This window comes from Panthera tigris, chromosome D2 (genome assembly GCF_018350195.1).
Source record: "Panthera tigris isolate Pti1 chromosome D2, P.tigris_Pti1_mat1.1, whole genome shotgun sequence".
NCBI classification, from domain to species: Eukaryota; Metazoa; Chordata; class Mammalia; order Carnivora; family Felidae; genus Panthera; species Panthera tigris.
The window spans coordinates 32,053,817-32,073,871 of record NC_056670.1 but is presented as its reverse complement, the minus strand read 5'-3'; the positions used below and the strand labels follow the sequence as shown (position 1 = coordinate 32,073,871).

General features: G+C 53.8%; 1 protein-coding gene across 7 annotated transcripts in view; it reads right to left on the bottom strand.

Moving 5' to 3' along the window:
- The window catches only part of CHST3 (carbohydrate sulfotransferase 3), a 36,127-nt gene extending 22,451 nt beyond the window's left edge, over window positions 1–13,676 (bottom strand). For all 7 annotated transcript variants that reach the window (XM_042960592.1, XM_042960593.1, XM_042960596.1 and 4 more), the window contains exon 1: window positions 13,410–13,676. The gene's annotated coding sequence lies outside the window, so the exon portion shown is untranslated. The remainder of the gene's footprint in view (window positions 1–13,409) is intronic.
- Between the last annotated feature and the right edge of the window lie 6,379 nt (window positions 13,677–20,055).

Below are 20,055 nucleotides of genomic sequence, written 5' to 3'. Positions count from 1 at the left end.
TTTGCTTAGCAGACCTTTTCTGCATGCGGCACTTGACATTAATAGAGTAAGCTGGATTTCAGGAGGGTGGCATTTAAGATCCCAAAGATAGTGCCTGACCAGCACCTTCAAAAATGCCAGAGACCTAATCCTCGTGTTAGCCATCGGCAATTCTCATCTGTTGAATAAAGCAAGTCCTCTGGAAGTCTCTGCCAGGAAGCACCTTGCTTTAAAAAACAATCTAGGCTGGTCGGATCTCAAAGCGGGGTCCGGGGCCAGTGGCAGCAGCAGCTGGGAACTTGGTGGAAATGCACATTCTCGGGCCCTTCCCCAGACCTCTTCAATCAGAATCTCGGGGCGGGGGGGGGGGGGGGGGGGGGGGGGAGGAGTCCAACAAGTTCTGCAGGTGAGTCTGCTGTAAAGTTTGAAAATCACTCTTCTAGAACAATACTTTTAAAACTCCAGCCTGCCATCACTTTGGTAGGTCGGCAAACTTTTTTGTAAAAAATAAAATAGAACTGTATAGAACCGAAAATATCAGAGTGCACGTGTCATAAAGATACACACGGGTTTCGTAAGAGTTTTGTTTCAGTTCTGCGTATCTTTGAGGTTTTAGTCTGAAGGTTAATAAGCACTCTTCTGGAGCCGGTATGTACCTATTTCAGCTGGCTCCCCTTTTGTAAGGGGTCTGAATTAGGAGGCTTTAAAGATCACAGCGTGTGAATTCCCTTCCCCCACACAATGCCCTCAAGGAGGCCTTGAACAATAAGAGGGACTGCTTTGGAACACGGCCTCCTTACAACACTGGCCTAAAACTTAAACTAAATTGTGCATTTCCCCATGTTTGTAAAACCTTCTCTCCACCGCCCCCTCTTCCATGTACATGTGCCCGGAGAAGTATGTGGATGAAATAACTAGCTGGTTACATCTGGGTGGTGGGACTGGCGGCGGAAGGGGCGGGGGGGGGGGGGGGGGGGAGTTGTTGCTTTCTTCTCTGCATTTGTCCATTTTACTTGAATTTTGCACACTAAGCATCTATTTTGCACACGATTATAAAAACTATAAAGTCAGTACTTAAAAAATAACAAAGCTGAGGGTCCATTACTGGGTGGAAACAGAGAAAAGGCATTCCCACGGGAGGGCAGGCAGAACCCAGGGGTCATCCCCTCCCTCATTGTGTCTGGCCAAAGTCTATCCTAAGGCTGAGGCCAAACCCCACCTGTCCCCAGAGCCCTCCTTGATCCAGCCCCCACAGCCATCAGCCATCATCAGTCCCCCAGAGTAAAAGCACTGCCCCCTCTCACCCCCACACATATGTCACCTTCTCCTCCTTAGAAAGCCTTTCTGCTACTCCTGGTCCTCATGCCAGCCCTGTGCGCAGTCTGGATCCTTACCGCCATCCTTGCCTTCATTATCCAGGTGAGAAAGGAAGGTTCAGAGAAGGTAAGCAACTTGCCCAAGGTCACCCAGCTAGAGATGGAAGGCCACGAAGTGAAAGGCGGGGTCGGCTTACAGCAATTCTCTAGCACGTTGCTCTCCTGGCACTATTTATTTCTCTGCCTTGCTCCATTCATATATATTAAAGTTAACGTTCGCTATACAGCACCACATAAACATGTAAGGAAAGGAGGAGGGATGAAGGGAAGGAAGGGGGAGAGAGGAGGGGAGGGGAGCAAGGGAGGCCTAGGTCACACTCAGTCACACTCCAAATAGCAGTGGAGAAGGGTCGGCCTGTCTATGTGAGCCCCCACGCCCAGGGGACTCGGAACGTGCAGTCTGGCCAAGAGGCAGCATGTCCGGTCCGATCACCATGGTCAGGCCCTGACCCCACAGGCCACAGCTGCAGACCCCAGCCCAGCCAGGCAAGAGGGGAAAATGGAGAGGCGGCAGCTGGGAGCACAGAAGAATGCTCCCCTGGAAGCTGAGGGGCCATGCTGGGGCTGGAGGGGATGAAGGACGTGGGAGCCTTTGTGTCTCGTGGGTGGAAGAGTCGAAGGTGACTGCTGGGGGAGGAGGGGTGGCGGGAGGCTGGGATGCGGCAGCCAGCACAGCTTGGGAGGGAGCACTCACTGGCCTAGCAGTGACCCAGGACGGTGATCACACTGTCTGGGGGCAGCTATTCTCTGGGTAGTGCCTCAGTTTGAAAGACATTTCACCATATACCCTTTTGTACCTTTCCAATTTCGGACCATGGGCATGTATTACTGAATTCATAAAACTTAAACTAAAAAAAAAAAATTAAAAGCAGGTACCAGTTTTCTACCTGTAGAGGTAGAGGCAGAGTTCTTTTGAGGTGAAGACTCCCATTTTAGAAGTCATTTTAACAGGCCTCTGTATGAAAATTTAAGCAGAGGCAAAGCCCGAAAGGAAAATTTGGAGGCAACGGGAAACAGAATTGTCCCTACAGTCAAACTTAACAGTCTATGTTCCCCGCAAGAAAAGCAACAACTCTCCGGAAATTGTTACTATGTTGGGGGGGTGGGGAGTCACTGGTTTGGGTCCCCTCCCTTCTAGGTGTGAGGGGGGCGTGGCCACCCCTGAAGCCCGAGGGGTCCTGGGGGCTGGCGGAGGGGGGGACAGTGTCAGGAGGACCCACCCTGCAGGCTGTGGAATCCTGGGGGATCCCCACATAGTTGTGGGGAGGGCCATTGGACTTGTGCTAACCTGGGACTTGGGCATTAAAAAGGGGATAGGGACCCCTGAGAATCCAGCACCGGTCGGTTGAGTCACATGCTGGGTAATCAGCACCGGTCGGTTGAGTCACATGCTGGGTAATCACCTAAGCCAGGTGTCTTGTGGAGGCCCTTAGTTTCCAGGGCAGGACTCGGGCGGGGCTGGCTATCTGGTGTAGAAGGAGCCAGCGCTGGAGGCCTGAGGAGGCCCCTGTGGCTTCAAAAGTACTCCTGAAAAAATGGTAACTCATAGCCCAAGGGAAATCTGAGCTTTTCTCTCTCACCCAGAGGGCCATTCTCTCGGCAACACAGGGACGCAGTGACTGCAGAATGAAGCAGAAATGCAAGCCTGAGAACAGAGCTGGCCTGTACTCTCGGTGTCAGAGGGCAGCTGAACTCCTCCCTCCTCTGTCTCCGCAGAAAAGAAGACTTAAGAGTGTCCGTTTCTCCCCTTTCCAGCCCAGGGAATTCAGGTGAGCCAGAAAACCTCTCTAAGCCTCAGTGTCCTCGCCTGGAAGATGGGGGTGACCATGCCTCCCTTGTGAGGTTGTGGAGGGGGAGGACACCGTTCAGCACAGGGCTGGCCATGGGCCCCTCCTCCCAGCTGGAGCGGCTGGGGTGGGACGGGGCTGGGAGTCCCAGCAGCAGCTGCGTCAGCCTGGCATCCTGCGCCTGCAGACCGGGCTGAGGAAGCTGGCACTCAGCCCCTCTCTTGACTCACTCTCCTTTTCCAGGTCTGGCCCACCAAAAACAGAACAGGCATCCTCTGAACCCCCGTGCTCCTTCCAGAGAGGTGAGTCTCACCCTAAATGGCCATGTCAGCAGGGTTTGCATGGCCAAGAAGCTGGGTGCTCCCTGCCGCCTCCTAAATGGATCCACAATCTCCAAGAAACTCTGGGGAGTGATCCACACTGAAGGATGAAAACTCTTCCTGGCACTTCCTGTCTGCACCACACTATTTGGCAGACATAGGTTCATACACCCTATCTCCTATGATTCTCTGATGGCTTTGTCGTGCAGCTGGATGGTGGAGTGGCTAAGAGCATAGGCACAGCTTTAGTTGGACAGCTGAGGGTTTGAATCTTGGCTGTGTGGCCTTGGACAAGTCACCTAACCTCTCTGGGCCTCAGTGTTGGCATCTGTAAAATGGGGCTACCTCATGCAATCAGACAGATGCAAATACATCACTCAGCCTGAGGATGCTTAGTACACACAGAGCTCTCAGATACTCAACTGTACCTACAAGGAAGGCAGAGGCCTTTGGGACCTGCCAGAGTGCTGGGCACACAGCTCAACCAGACTTTACTTTTTAAAAGTGATTCCAACACTGGGATTCCCAGAATTACAATCCGAGGCCTGGCAAGGATGTACTTTTGGAAGCTCTTCATGTCCATCACCACTTCCAGAAGCTCCTGCCAAAGCTGAGCTTATGAGTGGGGGTACGGGAGACCCCAGACAGGGAAGAGAACGCGGGGAAGGTGGGAGACAGCAGCCGGAGAGGAGAACTCAGGACAGGAAGCCAGAAGGCTGACCTGGCTCTGCTACCCGAAGGTCCCTTGCAGGACTTTGGGCACAAGGACACCAGAGAACCCCAGAGGGCAGGCTGGCAGGTAGGCAGCAGACCGTGAGACTCAGTGATGTCATGCTTTCCCAGGATGACTCAGTGGTACCCCTGGGCTGTGAATGGGAGCTGTGTACTGGGCCTCTCACCCTCCCTGTCTCCTTGCCCTTCAGGCTTGCATGGTATCTCTCCTTCCCCTGGCACCTCCTGTCCTCCCTGCCCCCGGGACCCCACGGCTATAGCATTGGTGCTCTGCTCCTGTGACCCCCATGCTCCCTGTCATGTCTCTCCAATCTCCACATTGAGGGAAGACCTAACTGCCAGAAAGACCTGGATTTCATTACTGCCCCTGACTCCTCCTGGCCAAGTGATCTTGGGTAGGTTAACCTGCCTCTCTGAACCTGTTTCCTCATCTATAAAATGGAAACATTGCTATCAACCTTGCTGGGTTGTATGGGGCTTAGTGAGATGGTCTGTAAAATACTTGGCACACAGCAGGTGCTTAGCAAATGTAAAGTATGACATTCAAGGGCCTCTATGATCTGACCTCAATTTACTTTTCTAGCTGCATTTATTAAAAAAATAATAGCTCATTCTTCTTGATGCTTACCGTTGTGTGAGGCACTGCTGTAAACACCTGCACAGGGACACATTTTATTCTCCTATCACCCCCATATGGTGGGTATTATTAGCATCTCCATTTTACAAATGAGAAAACTGAGGCACAGAGAGGTTAAGCAACTTGGCATGGTCACACAGCATGTGGGGAGCAGGGTTCCCTTCCCTTGCAAGCAGCCTGGCTCTACAGGCTGCACCTGCAACCACAACTCGGTCCTGCCTCATCTCTCTTCGTGCATCCTTCAAATTACAGTTCAGTCCAAATGGACTCCTTGCCACTCTCTGCATTCGATCTGAACTCTCCCATCCCTGCCTTTGCCCAAGTTCCCTCCTTGCGCCTGAATGCCCACCTCATCCATGAAGCCCTCCCCAAGTCCTCCCTCATGTCCACCTTTGTGGGCTCATCACAGTTGGACTCCAGGGTGGTTATCTGTGCCCAAGTCTCCTCTCCCTGTCTGGCCCCAGGGCACTTTCTGCTACCCCCAGGCTACCCTGCGCAGTGTCAGGCATGAGCAGGCATGTAGTATCTGGACAGGCGATGCCAGGGCTGAAGCACCTAATGTGTCTCCCTGGGTGGCCTAGAGGAGAGCTTAGCACTCAGGGCTCCACTACTTCTGCAAGAGTAACTTGAGGGCTTCAGCCGGAACCCCCACCCCCACCCCCAGGCAGCTGGGCTTCCTTCTCTGGGCTCAGGGGAAAGGACTCAGCCACAGGAGATCTGCATTACCTGGGGGTGGGGCTGAGCCCCGGAGGGGCTGGAGGGGCTGGACAGACATCCGTCCACAAGGGGATAGGACTGAGAAGCACTTGCTGATGGGGCTGGGGCTGAGTCATGGTGGGAGTCATGGTGAGTTGGAGGGGGCAGACTCAGACCACTCCGTAACAAGCGCATCCCATCCGGGAGGCTGAGCACTGTCCTCTCCTGCACGGTGTGGCTTTGTGTCCTATCCACCACTCACGGTTCCACAGTCAGGTGGGGACTCACTGGAGCTGTGGAAGCACTGGGGACACCAAGGGGGACGAGACAGACGCTGTCCTGCCTCACAGGGCTCACTACCCATAGGAGACCACAGACCATGAAACCAGCAATGGCCACACAGTGGGGTAAAGTGTGACAAGGGGGAGACATGCTGGCAGCTGACCTAGGCTTCCAGAGGTGACACCTAAGCTGAGGCCTGGGGCTGAATGGGAGCTGGCCACCAGAAAAGAAGGAAGGAGAATGTTCTTGGCAGCTGGAGAGGCAGAGCTGGATGCACTGTCTGGGGAAAGAGGATAATTTGGAAAGTGGACGAGTGAAGATAAGGTGAGGGCTGGGGAAGGGGAAACTGGGGCATGCTATCCACCGGGAAGATCTCAGGGCCCATGGAAGCCGCTGGCATCCCAAGCAGCTACCCCAGGGTGGGGCTCCTCCTATCTTGTTGGACCGCCCCGATCTGCCAGTTCCTCCTTACTTGTTTAAATCCCTTCTCCTGCCATCTATGCCAGTTCCTGAAGCCAGATCATTGCCAAGGGGAAGCACATGGCCAGCCTCGCAAAAGAGGCTGACGGACCATCACAAATGCCCCGTCCGGGTCAGCCTGGGGAAGGCCGAGGGCTCGAACTCCCACCCGCAGTGCCTTCACGGAGCTGCCCCTGCAGCCAGCCTCCCCAGAGCTTCCTGGCCAGAGCGCAGCGGCACGGCCCTGGCCAGTTATGAAATGCCTGCTCTTGCGTGCACTCTCTCTGTCCCTCCTCGGGCCGCAGCCACGGCAGCGCGCAGGTTCACACACGGCAGGGTTGTGGCAGGGTTCCGGGTACTGGTTACGGGAGCCAGGCCACAGGGCTCAGACCCCGCTGTGCACTTTCGAGCCAGGGGATGTGGGCAACGCATTCTGCCTCTGGTTCTGTCTGCCTGTCTGTAATATGGCAATAACAAGAAACCTCCCTTAAGAGCTTCCTGTGAGAACATGGTCGCAGGCCCAGAAGGTTCTAAGAGCACGGTGCTGTGCATGCTAGCTGCCATTACTAACGCCTCCTGTGCCCCTGACCCCTGGGCACCTGCACCCAGATGTGCAGGTCACATCTGGAACCGTCAGAGGAGAACAGCTCCTCAGAGCAAAAATAAGATAGGGCGCCTGACCTTCACGGTCATGGGTGTTTCGATTCTTCATCCCCCCTGGGAGGCTGACTTCCCCTTCCTCACAGGTGCTATAGCTCTCTATCTGAGGCCTCTTCAGGTACGTCTGTCCTTAACCCTGCAGGCCCCAGGCCTTGTCCAGAGGGGAGCCAGGCCCATGTGCCCCAGGCGTGATTCGAGTTGTGAAATTTCTTGCTGAAAACTGGTGTAGTCTCAGCCAGGGGGGGTGGCCCAGTTTGTTTTCAAAATATTTTCTCAGATAGCGCTGCTTTGGCTCAGACTTGTTAGCACTTCCCAGAATTCTGCAGATGGTGAGGCAGCTGGAGGGCAAGGGAGAAGAGGGAAGAGGGGAAGAGATCGGGGAGGCCCGGGGCCCCACCTCAGGTGGCTGTGTGGGCTCACACCGGCACCGGCTCGGCGTGTGTGAACAGGCATGCACACACACAAGAAGGGAAGCAGGTCTGCCTGTAGAGGGGGGCTTTCAAATGGCTGAGCTGTGGAGACTTCTGAACCAGAACTTCCCTCAGAAGCCCAATGCATACCACAGACACGGCGGGGAGAGGCCTGGAGCCCCCTCCCGTCAGGCCTCGGAGGGGTCCCCACTGAACTCTGGGGCTCCGTGGCACCTAGTCTGAAAACCTCTGCTGCTAAAGGAATCTTGGCCTTCTCTGGGGGAGTTAGGACCAACACTGTGTTAAAATAATGAGCTTTCTGAGGGAAGATGCAATTATTTTCCTAATAAATTCTAATTTGTGTCTAGTATAGCAAATGCCACACATTCTGAGAAATCAGGGCTCAGGATGTGCAAAGTGATTGATTCCATTCACTAACAAGCTTTTGAGCACCTCTCTGGGAAGTCTTGTGAATGCAGGACTGAGTATCTGGGGCAGAGAGTATGTGGTGAATAATACTTATGACACAGACCTAGTTCAACGTACAGGCATGTTTCTAAACTCCTCACAGATATTAATTCACTGAGAGCCCTATCACCTAGGACCTAGAGCTGTCAGTGAACTAATCTCTTACCGATTAAGAAACTAAGGCCCAGAGAGGTTAAGCAACTTGCCCAAGGTCACACAGTCACTAAGCAGTACTGCAGGCACTCCGGCTTTAGGTTATGTGCTCTTAACCATTACATAATTTGCCTTTTGGAATGAGTGTGTCCCTGTGTTTGTGTATTTGTGTATGCACGCACTTTTGCCTACAAATGTTTTGGTATATACTATGTCTAGCTGTTTACTGAAATATTTGTGTTTGGCGGGGAAGGGGGACATATCTGAATGTGTGTGTGTGTGTGTGTGTGTGTGTGTGTGTGTAGAAATGCCCATGATGATACGTGTGATGGTCTGTGAGTACATGGGTATGCATTCTCTCTCCCACCAACCCACCAAGGCTGCAAGTTATGGGGCTCACACCCAAGTACTCTCTCTGTTGTAGCCTGGCAGCAGCATGACAAAGGGACTCCCTGGCCAGAGGCAGGACCCAGAGCCTTCCGGCAGTGCCTGCTCCCCAGATTCCGGAGGTTTGCGTTTGCTGACCCAGCTCACATCCAATGGAAAGGCCCCTCAGCCACTCTCTAGGTCCCAGCCAGCAACTGCCCCCACAGAGAGCCCCAGCTGGCTCTCCTCACTAGGTGCTGGGTTTTAGAGTGGTCAATTAAATGCACTGAAGTCCTGAAGCGATCATGAATTTGCTTCCTACCCTATAGGCATAGTAACTTACAACAGTGCTGGGACTTCTTGAAACCTTTTAGACCACCAGCACCCTAAGCTGATATGGCCTAATCTGATATGACTCCGGCCAAAAGCAAAGAGCCTTGACATTCTAGTTAGTCCAGAAAGCCCTTCAAGCTAAATGTATGGGTTTTGAAGGTTTCTTCACAAGTGAGCCCCACCTTGGATGGACACAAGAGGGGGAAGTTAGCTTTGGTCCAACTACTCGAAACTGACATTTAAGACACAAAGCTTCATCAGGTGCCACAAAGCTGGAAAAAGCCCCACCGTTCTCCACCATCAAAGTAAAACTCACCAACGGAGAGACCACCTTCTGCCTCGCTGAGTGGGACCAAGGCTGAGACTTGCTCAGATGGCACAGGATTGAGCTGGAACCCTAGGCGGACTTTTCTCCCACATGTTCCTCCTGGTCCCGGTGGCCAGTGTGCCAGCCTCCCGCAGCATAAGAACAGCCCGGTGGCCCGGTGTGTTCCCTGACTTTTGAGGCTCCCAAAGTCAAGGAGGAGGGGCTGGACAGGGAGGGGATAGGGAGGAGGGAGCTGGTGAAAGCAGCCAGTAAGCCAGGTGTAACCACGGGAGGCCCGAACAGTGCTTCCCAGGCTGGCCTCCGAGATGGCTGTTTACTTGTGGTATTTAGGAGACGCTGAACTAGGACCTGGCTTATTTATTTTCCACACTTTCCTCCAAATCCTTTTCAGAGTCCTCTAGAACCCCAGTGATAAATTTCCCAGGGCCTAGAGAAACCCACAGTCCTTCAGCACACAGACATCTTTGTGGAGCAGGGGAGAGGAGGGGAGGGAGGGAAACATGAAGGGGAGAGACAAGAGGGCGAGGAATGGAGGGTGGATATGAAGCTACGGGTGGCCGGGCGCTCCCATGGCCTGCCTGCCACCTCTCTCTCCACGGTGGTGGATAAGGGCAGGGGGAGCAAGCAGCCAGATTTGGGGCAATGGAGCCAAAGACTGAGTGTGTCCACCTCCAAGCACAGAACAGACTGTCCAGCCCGCCAGGGACCGCCCCACACCCAGCTGAGTAAGCCACGTGCTCAGGGCAGGACAAGCAGCATTCTATCATCTAGTTACTCATCAGGGAAGAAAAGGTGACATTATTTCTTATTTCTGTTTAAGGAGTGAAAAGGAGAGCTGTTTTCTTTTCCTCCTACGTGACTTCATGACGCGCAGAGACTTCTGGGTTTCCTCACGGCTAAGATTCCAGCTAAGATTCCCTTGGCTCCCCTTGGTTTATGACTTCCCAGCAGAGGTGCTCGCTCGCAGCCGCTCCCTGGGCTTCACCCATCACCTGACAGTGTTCCTAAGTGCCTCCACGTCTCAGACACTGGGATGGAGCCAGGGTGCACAGACGAACAGCCCCTGTCCCTCGGGTGGGGCAGTTTCTCCCCACACCCAGTCTCCCAACCTCTATCCTGGACGGCGTGTCCACTCCACAATGGAGCCAGAAGACGATGCCGATGCCTGCAGCTCAACACTGTCAAGGCTCACGGAGCTCACCCCAGTGGGCTTCCTGGGGAAGGTGGGAGGGGCCAGCTGGGTAGTTGCTCCTTTTTCTTTTTTTTTTTTTTTAATTTTTTTTTTTAATGTTTATTTTTGAGACAGAGAGAGACAGAGCATGAACGGGGGAGGGGCAGAGAGAGAGGGAGACACAGAATCGGAAGCAGGCTCCAGGCTCTGAGCCATCAGCCCAGAGCCTGACGCGGGGCTCGAACTCACGGACCGCGAGATCGTGACCTGAGCTGAAGTCGGACGCTGAACCGACTGAGCCACCCAGGCGCCCCAGTTGCTCCTTTTTCTAAGGTTGCCAGTTTTTCCCGTACCATAGACATGCTGGCCGGAGATGGGAGTGGGCAGAGCAGTGAGAGGTAGCCCTCTCAGCCCTTGGGGGGTACACAGTACAAACCAGACTGAGACCATGGCGGCCCCTAAGTGCCTGCAGGGGGGCCTGAAGGCAGATAGCTTGCCGGCTCCTAGCTTCGTGACCTTAGGCATCCACTGCACCTCTCTGAGCCTCACTTCCTCATCTGTAAAGTGGGGTTGATAACCGCTGTCCCTCTGTGGGGCCCATGTGGGAAAGCATAAGCTAGGGACCAGGTGAGCCATGCATTATCACTCCCCACCCCAGCTCTGTCCCACCCATCTCTCTTGGGGACCAGAAACTGCCCCGGGGCACATGATAGGTGTAGGAAGGACAGCCACAACATGTCCCTCTATATTCACCAGGCAGGCGGGGGCAGGTGAGGGCTGATTTCCCCGTGTAACAGATTTCCACTCTGGTGAGGGCCGGAAAAAAAAAAAAGGAAATACCATCTGAGGATGTCTACCTGGCAATTTCTCCCAAACCCAAACTTATGACTTGTATGGTCACAAGTGACAGCTTTGTCTTCTCGGAGAAGCAGCAAATCATCTCTCACTGGAATTACTGCAACATCTCCCTCAATTCACTTCCAAATCTCTCATCATTTCCCAACTCCAGCTCTACACGGAAGGCTCCAGAGGCCTGAAGCCACCCAGAGTTTAATTTCCCATGGCCCATGGTGTAGCCCAGTCTGGGCAGAGAGTGTGGAAAAAGGACTGCAGTCAGAGGCCCCAGGACCACATTAGTAAGTAGCCAGTGTGGCTTCTTTGTTGCCATGGAGAACCAGTAGGGACCTTGGAGATAGCCTCCCATGGTGGAGACAGCGTGAGTTCCAGAGTTAGACCGTCCAGGTTCAAATCCCAGCTTTGTGCCTCATCAGCAGTGCGACTTCGAAAAAGTTACTTAACTTTCTGAGCCTCGGTTTCCTAATCTGCCAAATGGCCACAAAATGCTAACTTCACAGGGATGGAAAGGCTTAATGAGATAACGTATGCAGGGCTCTTGATTCACAGAAGACACAAGGTGGGAAGGTGATACGGGGAACAACTGGTTGTGGCACGCCACCCGAAACCGGAGGTGGCCAGGTCCAGGTCACTCCCTCTCTCACCTGGGGCCACCCACGTAGTTCTGGTGCTGCCCACGTGCTCTGCTAATTTCAGCATTTAGGCCATGGAGAAGCTCGAAATGCAGACTGAACCTATTCACGAAGGGGCAGGGGAATGACACATCCCCTTGTGATTCCTCGGCCAGCTTGTCCCATACCCTTGCACCCTCTCAATCTCATGCCGGTAGGGAAGCACTCCCAAGACTGCTTGCGATCCCAGTTCCGGGAACATGAGATGTTTCAGCTCCTCTGGGAAAGGCACACCCGCGGGCACACAGAAACCCGCCCAACGTTCGGTACAGGGACTGCGACTACCCCCCTCCACCTGCTGCCACCAGAGCCAAGCCCCTGCCGGAGGACACAGCCCCTAGACCTTTCATGAGACCCATTTCCAGCCAGGCCAGCAGGAGCCAGGAAGAAGCGTGCAACACCATCCCCTGCTTAGCCAGGTATAGACATGGAGGCTTTCCTGCTGCCCCTCTTAAGGGAGCATAGGTCAACGATGAGATTCAAGACCGCAGGGCCAGCCCACAGGGCACAGTGGAAGACACCGCTGGGGCCGCTTCTCCAGACAGCTCAGGCAGGGCTCCCTGGCACCACTCAGGGCCTCCTCCTCTGCAGGAACACCAAATCCAACCCAGGTGAGGCCACCAGGCTTGGCTCACAGTGAGTCCTTAGCGAACGTTAATATTGGTGCCATTAATCATCAAACAACTACTCACTGAGTACCAGCTGTGTGCCAAGCACTGTGCTTGGTCCAGGACAATCCTTGAAATATCCCAGGGCCCCAGCACACTAGGGCACCTGAAAATAAACACAGCTTCAGGTGCAGTGAAAATGAGAAGGGCTCCAGCACTGCCCAGGTTTCTTCAAGACCTTGGGAGCCTTAAACGTCCCCCACCCCGGTTGACACACCCATCCAAGGCTGGAATCTCCTTCGCTGGTCCTCCTGGAAGTCCCTCTGAGGAAGCACATCCGCCCGGGGTGGGGGGAGGGTCTGTATGCTTTCCTCGCAAGCCCTGTCACTGCCACCACCCAGCTGTCCCGCGCAGGGCAGCATCGGCCTGCTGCTTTTTCCACTCTGCTCAGAGCCCAGCATGCCGGGTCTGAGTTTTATGAATCACTCCCTCCTCTCTCCCGGCCTCGCCTCCGGAAGGGCTGCGCACACCCAGACACATCACCAAGACACGGACTTTCCACACCAGACTCGCTTCTGCCGAACCCCGAGATCCAACTGCAGTGTCTGGTTTCCCCCTCCCCACTTCTAGCCTCGGGGTGCCGGCCACGACTTGTAAAGACAAGACAGCTCTTCCCCGGCCCATCACGCTGTGGGGGCTCCTCACTGGGGGGGCTGCAGACAAAGACCGTGGATTTACTTGAGGGCAGGCGGGAAGAGGGCATGCTTGGTCTAAACATCCAAACCCTGGCGCCCCCGGAATTGTACATTTCGGCCTGCGCGGGGTGCGGAGTCCGTGTGGCGTGTGCTCAGAGCGAGTGCGCGATGTGTCTGTGGCTTGCATGATGATGAGCTGCGAGTACCTGGCAGCTGTGAATCTGGGTGCGGGCTGGGTCTAGGGACTGCGGGTGCCTGCGTGGAGTTTTCCCTGGGCCGGGAACTCCCTCTCCCACGCTCCGTTCGCCCCCTCTTCCTCCAAAGTTTGGCGGGCCGCCCGGACGGGGAAGGTTGGGGGGCGCACGGCTGGGCGGCCTTGCCCGGGCCTCGGCGGCGGTTCCGGGACGCCGGCGCCCTACTTACCCCGGCCGCCGAGCCTCCTCCGGCGGGGGCGGATCCGACTGTCCGCGGCTGGAGTCCGGCGCTTGCAGCATCCGCTCGCAACTTTGCCCTCCTCTGCGTAGAGCCCGGCAGAAGCAGCTCAGCGGCTCCGATCCCTCGCGGCCCGGGCTCTGTGCTCCCCCCGGAGGCGGCGGCGGCGGCGGCGGGGAGGGAGGGAGGCGCGGCCCCGCCGGTTCGCACGCCGAGCGGGAAGCGGCGCCAGGCGGGCGCCGTCCTGCGCAGCGAGCGAGCGAGCGGTCCTGCCTGGCGCCCTCCCCGCTCGGGCCCGAGCCCGCGAGCGGCCCGCGGCGGCGGCGGATTCCTGAACCGCGTCCAAGGCGCCCGGGGAGCCCTCCTCCTCCTCCTCCTCCTCCTCCTCCTCCTCCTCTCCTTCCTCACCCCACCCAGCTCCCAGCCCTGCGCGCCCAGCAACTTGGGAACCGTTGGCGAAGTTGGCGCAGCTTGGGCAGCGCGCCGGCCCGGCCTCTGGCTGGAAGGAGGGGAGGAGAGGGAGGAGCTGAGGGGGGAGGAAGGGGGCCCGCCCCCGCCCCCGGGGAGCCGCGCTCTCCGGGACCCCTCTGTGGGCCTTTGTTCCGGGCACTGCACCTCGGCCCGCCCTCCCCGGGGACTCGCTGGGGGCCTCTCGGATCCCCCACCTCCTCGCAGAGAGACGGGGAGGAGCTCCCGGCCCCGGGGTGGGTAGGTGGGGGGAGAGGCGGCGTGCGGATCTTCGCGGCTTCACCCTGCCAGAGCCTCCCAAGCCCTTACCGGCCTCCCATCCTATCCCTCGCCGGAGACATCCCCCTGGCTGCGCTGGTTCTAGGCCGGGGGTTGGGGTGGTGGATCCAAGTGACGGTCCCCAGGGCTTCCAAAGACCAAAGCACACCCTCTCTGGGCGGTCACAGGTCACCCTCCCGCCCTACCGCTTTCTCGCGCCTCCAGTCCGGGGCTCCCCTAGTACGAGACCCGCGAAGCAAGGGGGAAGTAGGGTCCACGCGGACCAGCCAGAGCGGCTTCGCGTAATCTTCCGACCCTCCTGGGGGTGGCGATCGGCGCCTCCCGCGGAGGGTGGGGTGGGTGCTGCTGGACGTCGGGCGGGCAGCGTGTTGCCTCCCACGCGCGGGGCAGTGCCCGGCCGGGCAGCGCCGGCTCACGGGTACAAGGCCAACTTAACCTGGAGCGTGGCGAAGTGCTAGGCATTGGAACACAAGCCGAGACTCCTTGTCAGCTGCCTGCATCCTGTGGTGCCCCGGCCTCCCGGGCTTTGAGCTGGGCTTGCTAGGTTTTTCTCCTGAGGCTTCTCAACGCTTAGCGCCATGAGCTAATTCAGGCCTCTTTAAGACAGTGGCCCTGACATTTAATGGGATAGTCCAGGGCTTAGACACAATAGGTTATTTCCCGAAAAGAAGAAATAGGAAAATTTTTAAAAAAGCAACAACTTGAACATCTACACACTTTTGCCGCCCTGGTCATTTTCACCACGTGTAAGAAAGAAACCTGAACAGAATGGAGCATGGCCCCGGCCTAACCTGGGCTGAAATCCTCACAGGTGGCGGAAGTCAGAGGGCCCTGTTTATTATCTGGGTCCAGCCCAGCCCAAGCTTCCACCAGGACGGTGGGCTGGAGGGACCTGGGCAAAGTGCTCCAGACGGTGAAGTGAGACCTTGGTGTCTCTTTTGGCACAGTTCTGTGACCTCCAGGGGACTGGAAATTTGGTGAGAGCTCAGACCCTAAATCACCTCCTGGGAAAGCATCCTGAGTCCCTCTCCCTATCTCCCTAGCCTCAACATCCACAGGGCGAGGACCTGTGCTCTGGAATCCGTCTGCATGTTCCCCCATCAGTTTCCGGGAGGCGGGGGGGGGGGGGTGGTTCTTCAGACTCCATCATCTCTTCTCTGAAGGGAGGGCCTCCTTTGAGCCTCACAGATCTGTCAAGAAGCTATGTTTAACTGCACCTGCTGGCCTTATGAGGCAGGCCTTCCTGTCAGACACATGGAGTCTGGGATTTTAGTGCCAGGACTTTGTAAGCACGTCAGGGAATACAAAGGCTGAAACCTAGGACTGTGTCATCGCCAGATTATAGAGAACGGATTGTGCTACTGACGTGGGGAGGAGCAGCACAGGTGGCCACTGGGAAATTCCTGTGTTCACCCCATACTTATTGAGCACATTCTAGATACTGGGACCCACAGAGGTAGATAAGTCGTAGTCCCTCCTTCTGTCCAGAGGAGACAGATCTAAGTCTAAATAAATACTAATGATACAATGTGCTATGTGAGGGGAGGCTGGGGCTGGGGGTAAGGGAGTGGATGTCTCCAGAACAAGATCACAGGCTTGCACAGCTCCGGGACAGGTAGAATGTGATGTGACTGTCAGCCCTGGGAATCATTCAGTGCTACAGCCTTATTCTCAGAGCTGAAGACCCCAGGCCTGGGCTTCCGAGATGAGCCAGAATTCTGCAGGCAGAAGAGAAGTCAGAGATGGGACAGAGCTTTCTAGGTAACAGCAATTGAAAGAAACGAGTTTCTCTGGGCTGGCATGACAGCAAATAATTGGGCCTTCGTTTGAGGCTGTCTTGATTGCAAATGAGAGGGAGAGGGTAAACGTCTGACGGGACATTAGGAACTTGCATCGTACAATAGTTTCCAGGCTTAACTTCTTCTCACAATTGCTCCGCCAAGAGATTTGGTCTTGTTTTTTGTTTGTTTGTTTTGTTTTGTTTTTTATTACCCTGTTTGAAAAATTGAAAAATTGTACCCTGTTGAAAAAAGAACTTTCCAGGCCAGAGGCAGAATTACAGAGTGGTTAGAGTGTGGAGCCTGGGCGCTTGGGTGGCTCAGTCCAGTTAAGTGTCCGACTTCCACTCAGGTCATGATCCCCTGGTTCGTGGGTTTGAGCCCCGCGTTGGACTCCATGCTGACCGCTCAGAGCCTGGAGCCTGCTTCAGATTCCTCTCTCTCTGCCCCTCCCCTGCTCACACTCTGTCTCTGTGTCTCTCTCAAAAATAAACATTAAAAAATTAAAAAAAAATAGGTAAACATTAAAAAAAATTACTAATAAAGGCACACACCAACATCTTGTACCTCCTGATGTAATACATTGGGAAGGTTACAATGTTGAGTATGAAGCTTTCCTGCCAAAAAAATGCATCACTGGAATCTAATCACAAGGAAACATCAGACAAACCCAAACTGAGGGACATTTATAAAACAGCTGGCCTGGGGGGGCGCCTGGGTGGCTCAGGTGTTTGAGTGTTCAACTCTTGATTTAGGTTCAGGTAATGATCCCAGGGTCATGGGATTGAGCCCTGAATTGGGGCTGAGCAGGGAAACTGCTTGGAATTCTCTTTCTCTCTCTCTCTCTCTCTCTCTCTCTCCCTCTGCCCCCTCCCTGCTCACGCACACACTGTCTCCCTCAAAAACAAAGCAAAACAAAAAAAACAGCTGGCCTGTAATATTTAAAATGTCAGTGACCCAAAAGCCAAAGAAAATGACTAAGAAACCACTCCAAATTAGAAGAGATGAAGGAAGTATGAGCAGGTGAGCACTGTGGTAGGCAGGCTTCTCAGATGGTCCCAAAGACTCCCCTCCTGACATTCACACACTTGTGGGATCCCTGTCCTTGAGTGGGCCTAGACCTGCTTCTAATGACTACAGCAGAGGTAATGGAATGTCATTTCTGGATTACAAAAGACGGTAATGTAGGTTACAAAAGACTGTGACTTCTGTCTTGCTACATTCTCTCTGGGTCCTCTCAGCCTGTTGGAATTACCAGATTCCCTGTGGAAAGCGCCGTGTGGCAAGGCGGTGAGGCCCTCAGGCCAACATTCTGCTGTGACCTGAATCTTGCCAACAACTGCTGAATGAGCTAGGAGTGGATCCTGTCCTTGCTGAACCCTGAGATCGCAGTAACCCTGGCCAGCACCTTGACTGCAGCCTTGAGGGACCCTGAGCGAAAGAGCTAAGCCACATCCAGATTCTTGGCCCACAGAAACTGAGGGATGATAAAAATGGTTGTTTTAAGCCACTAAAGCTTTGGAGTGACTTGATATGCAGCTACATACAGCCGATAACAACCACTAAGTACAATGCATTATCCTGATTGCATCTTGGAACTGAAAAAAATAAAATAAAATAAAAAAATAGAGACTAAGAAAGACATTGTTTAGATAATTGAGAAAATACGAATAGGGGCCAAATGATTGCGAATATTGTGTCAGTGTTCAATTTCCTGCATTTGAGAACTATACTGTTATGTGGGAGGATGTTTGATTCATTAGAGATACACACTGTGATATTTAAGGTCATGATTTCTGCTGCTTCCTGTCAAATGGTTCAGAAAGACTAATAAAAATAAACATTACGGGCGCTTGGCTGGTTCAGGCGGTGGCGCATGTGACTCTTGAACTCAGGGTTGTGAGTTCGAGTCCCATGTTGGGTGTGGAGATCACTTAAAAAATAAAATCTTAAAAAAATAAACATTACACATAGTATATATAACATAGGTGTTATAGGAAAGAATTTCATTTATCTATTAATTAAAAACATTTTTAACATTTATTCATTTTTGAGAGACAGAGAGACAGAGCCTGAGTGGGGAAGGGGCAGAGAGAGGGGGAGACACAGAATCCGAAGCAGGCTCTGGTCTCTGAGCCATCAGCACAGAGCCCGATGCGGGGCTTGAACTCACAAACCATGAGATCATGACCTGAGCTGCAGTGGGACATTTAACTGAGCCACCCAGTCGCCCCTATTTATCTATTAATTTATCTCAAAACTTAATGACTTAAAACAACAAAAATGTACTATTTCCCACAAATTTGTGGATTGACTGGATACATCTGGAAGGCTCTTCTGCTCCATCTGGCATCAGCTGAGGCTACTCACCCTGCTGCCCCCAGCTGGCAGCTGGCAGCTGGGCTGGGCTGGGCTGGAAAGCCCAAGAAGGCTTCACTGCCAAGGGTGTCACCTCAACACAGTGCTCCTCAACACAGCCTGGGTGTCCTCATATTATGGCAGTTTCAGGGTAGACAGACCCTACATAGCAGCTGGCTTCTGAGACAGGAAGCATAAGCTGCCTGTCCTCGTAAGGCAGCCCAGTCATGTGCTGGGCCAGGGAATCGCTGAGCCATTCTTGGGATCTGGGGTAAATCTTCCTCTCCGGGTCCAGAAGAGCAAGTTGGCAGTGACTTAAGGAAGAATTCTGGGGGTAAAGGAGGAGGGAAAGAAGAATATAAAGAGGTTCCCCAGCTGGAGTAAAAGGGCCCAGAGACTCAAGAACCGAGAGTAAACTCTCCCCTTTCCCCACCACCCTGCCCCATCTCAGCTTCCTCTACTCCCTGATCATTTTAACCAAAGAGCTCCCTTAAAGATGATAAGGGGCAGGGGGCTGGGTGGCTCAGTCGATTAAGTGTCCATCTCTTGACTTCAGCTCAGGTCCTGATCTCAATTTTCACAGGATCGAGTCCCACATCAGGCTCTGTGCTAACATCTCGGTGCCTGCTTGGGATTCTTTCTCTCCCTCTGCCCCTCTGCTGCTTGCACGCACACTCTACGTCTCTCTCTCACTCAAACTAGATAAGCAAACTTTAAAAAAATAACCCTTATATATTAAAAAAAAAAAGATGGTAAGGGGCAGAGATGGTAAAAAAAAAAAAAATAATGCTTATATATTAAAAAAAAAAAAAAAAAGATGGTAAGGGAAGAAAAATGTCACTTATTGAGCACCAAGTGCCGGGAGCTTTCCCCACATTATTTCATTTATCCTCATAGCAACCCCACAAAGAAACGATTACGATGCCCTTTGGAAAGAAGACATAGCAAAGGTCTGGGGTGGTGCAGTGACTTGAGCCAACCCACACTGCAAAGGTATTGAATCAAAGAATGTCTTTGCTGTTCTATCCAACCAACAGGTTTGGCCCCAGGACTGCCCTGGGCTTGGGAACACAAGGATGAATGATGTTTTAGTCAGCTATTGCTGCAATAATGCTGCAAAACAAACATCCTCCAAATCTCAGCAGCTTGCAACAAGCGTTGGTTTTCTTCATTCATAAGTAGGTCAGCAGTTGAACAGGGATTTCTGCTTCAGGCCACGAGTTGACTGGGCTTGGGGTCAGCCTTTGTGCTGGCTTCAGTTCTACTGTTCACGTCCCCACATTCTACGTGGTCCAGTGGCTACCTGCGACACTTCTCAGGGTAGATCACAGCAGTACAAGAGACAAAGCAAACCACCCCCGCACTCTTTTTTTTTTTTTCTTTTAATGTTTATTTATTTTTGAGACAGAGAGAGACAGAGCATGAACGGGGGAGGGTCAGAGAGAGGGAGACACAGAATCTGAAACAGGCTCCAGGCTCTGAGCTGTCAGCACAGAGCTCAACGCGGGGCTTGAACTCACGGACCGCGAGATCATGACCTGAGCCGAAGTCGGCCGCTTAACCGACTGAGCCACCCAGGCGCCCCCACCCCCGCACTCTTAAAAGCTCTGCTGACATCACTGGGTAAAGCAAGTGCCATGCTCAGACCCAAAGGCATTAAGGCAAAGAAGTCATCATACCCACTATGAAGCCACGGTGACGGCCTAGATAGTGAATTCTGGGACCAGGGGAATAAGAACTGGTCTGTTCTTATT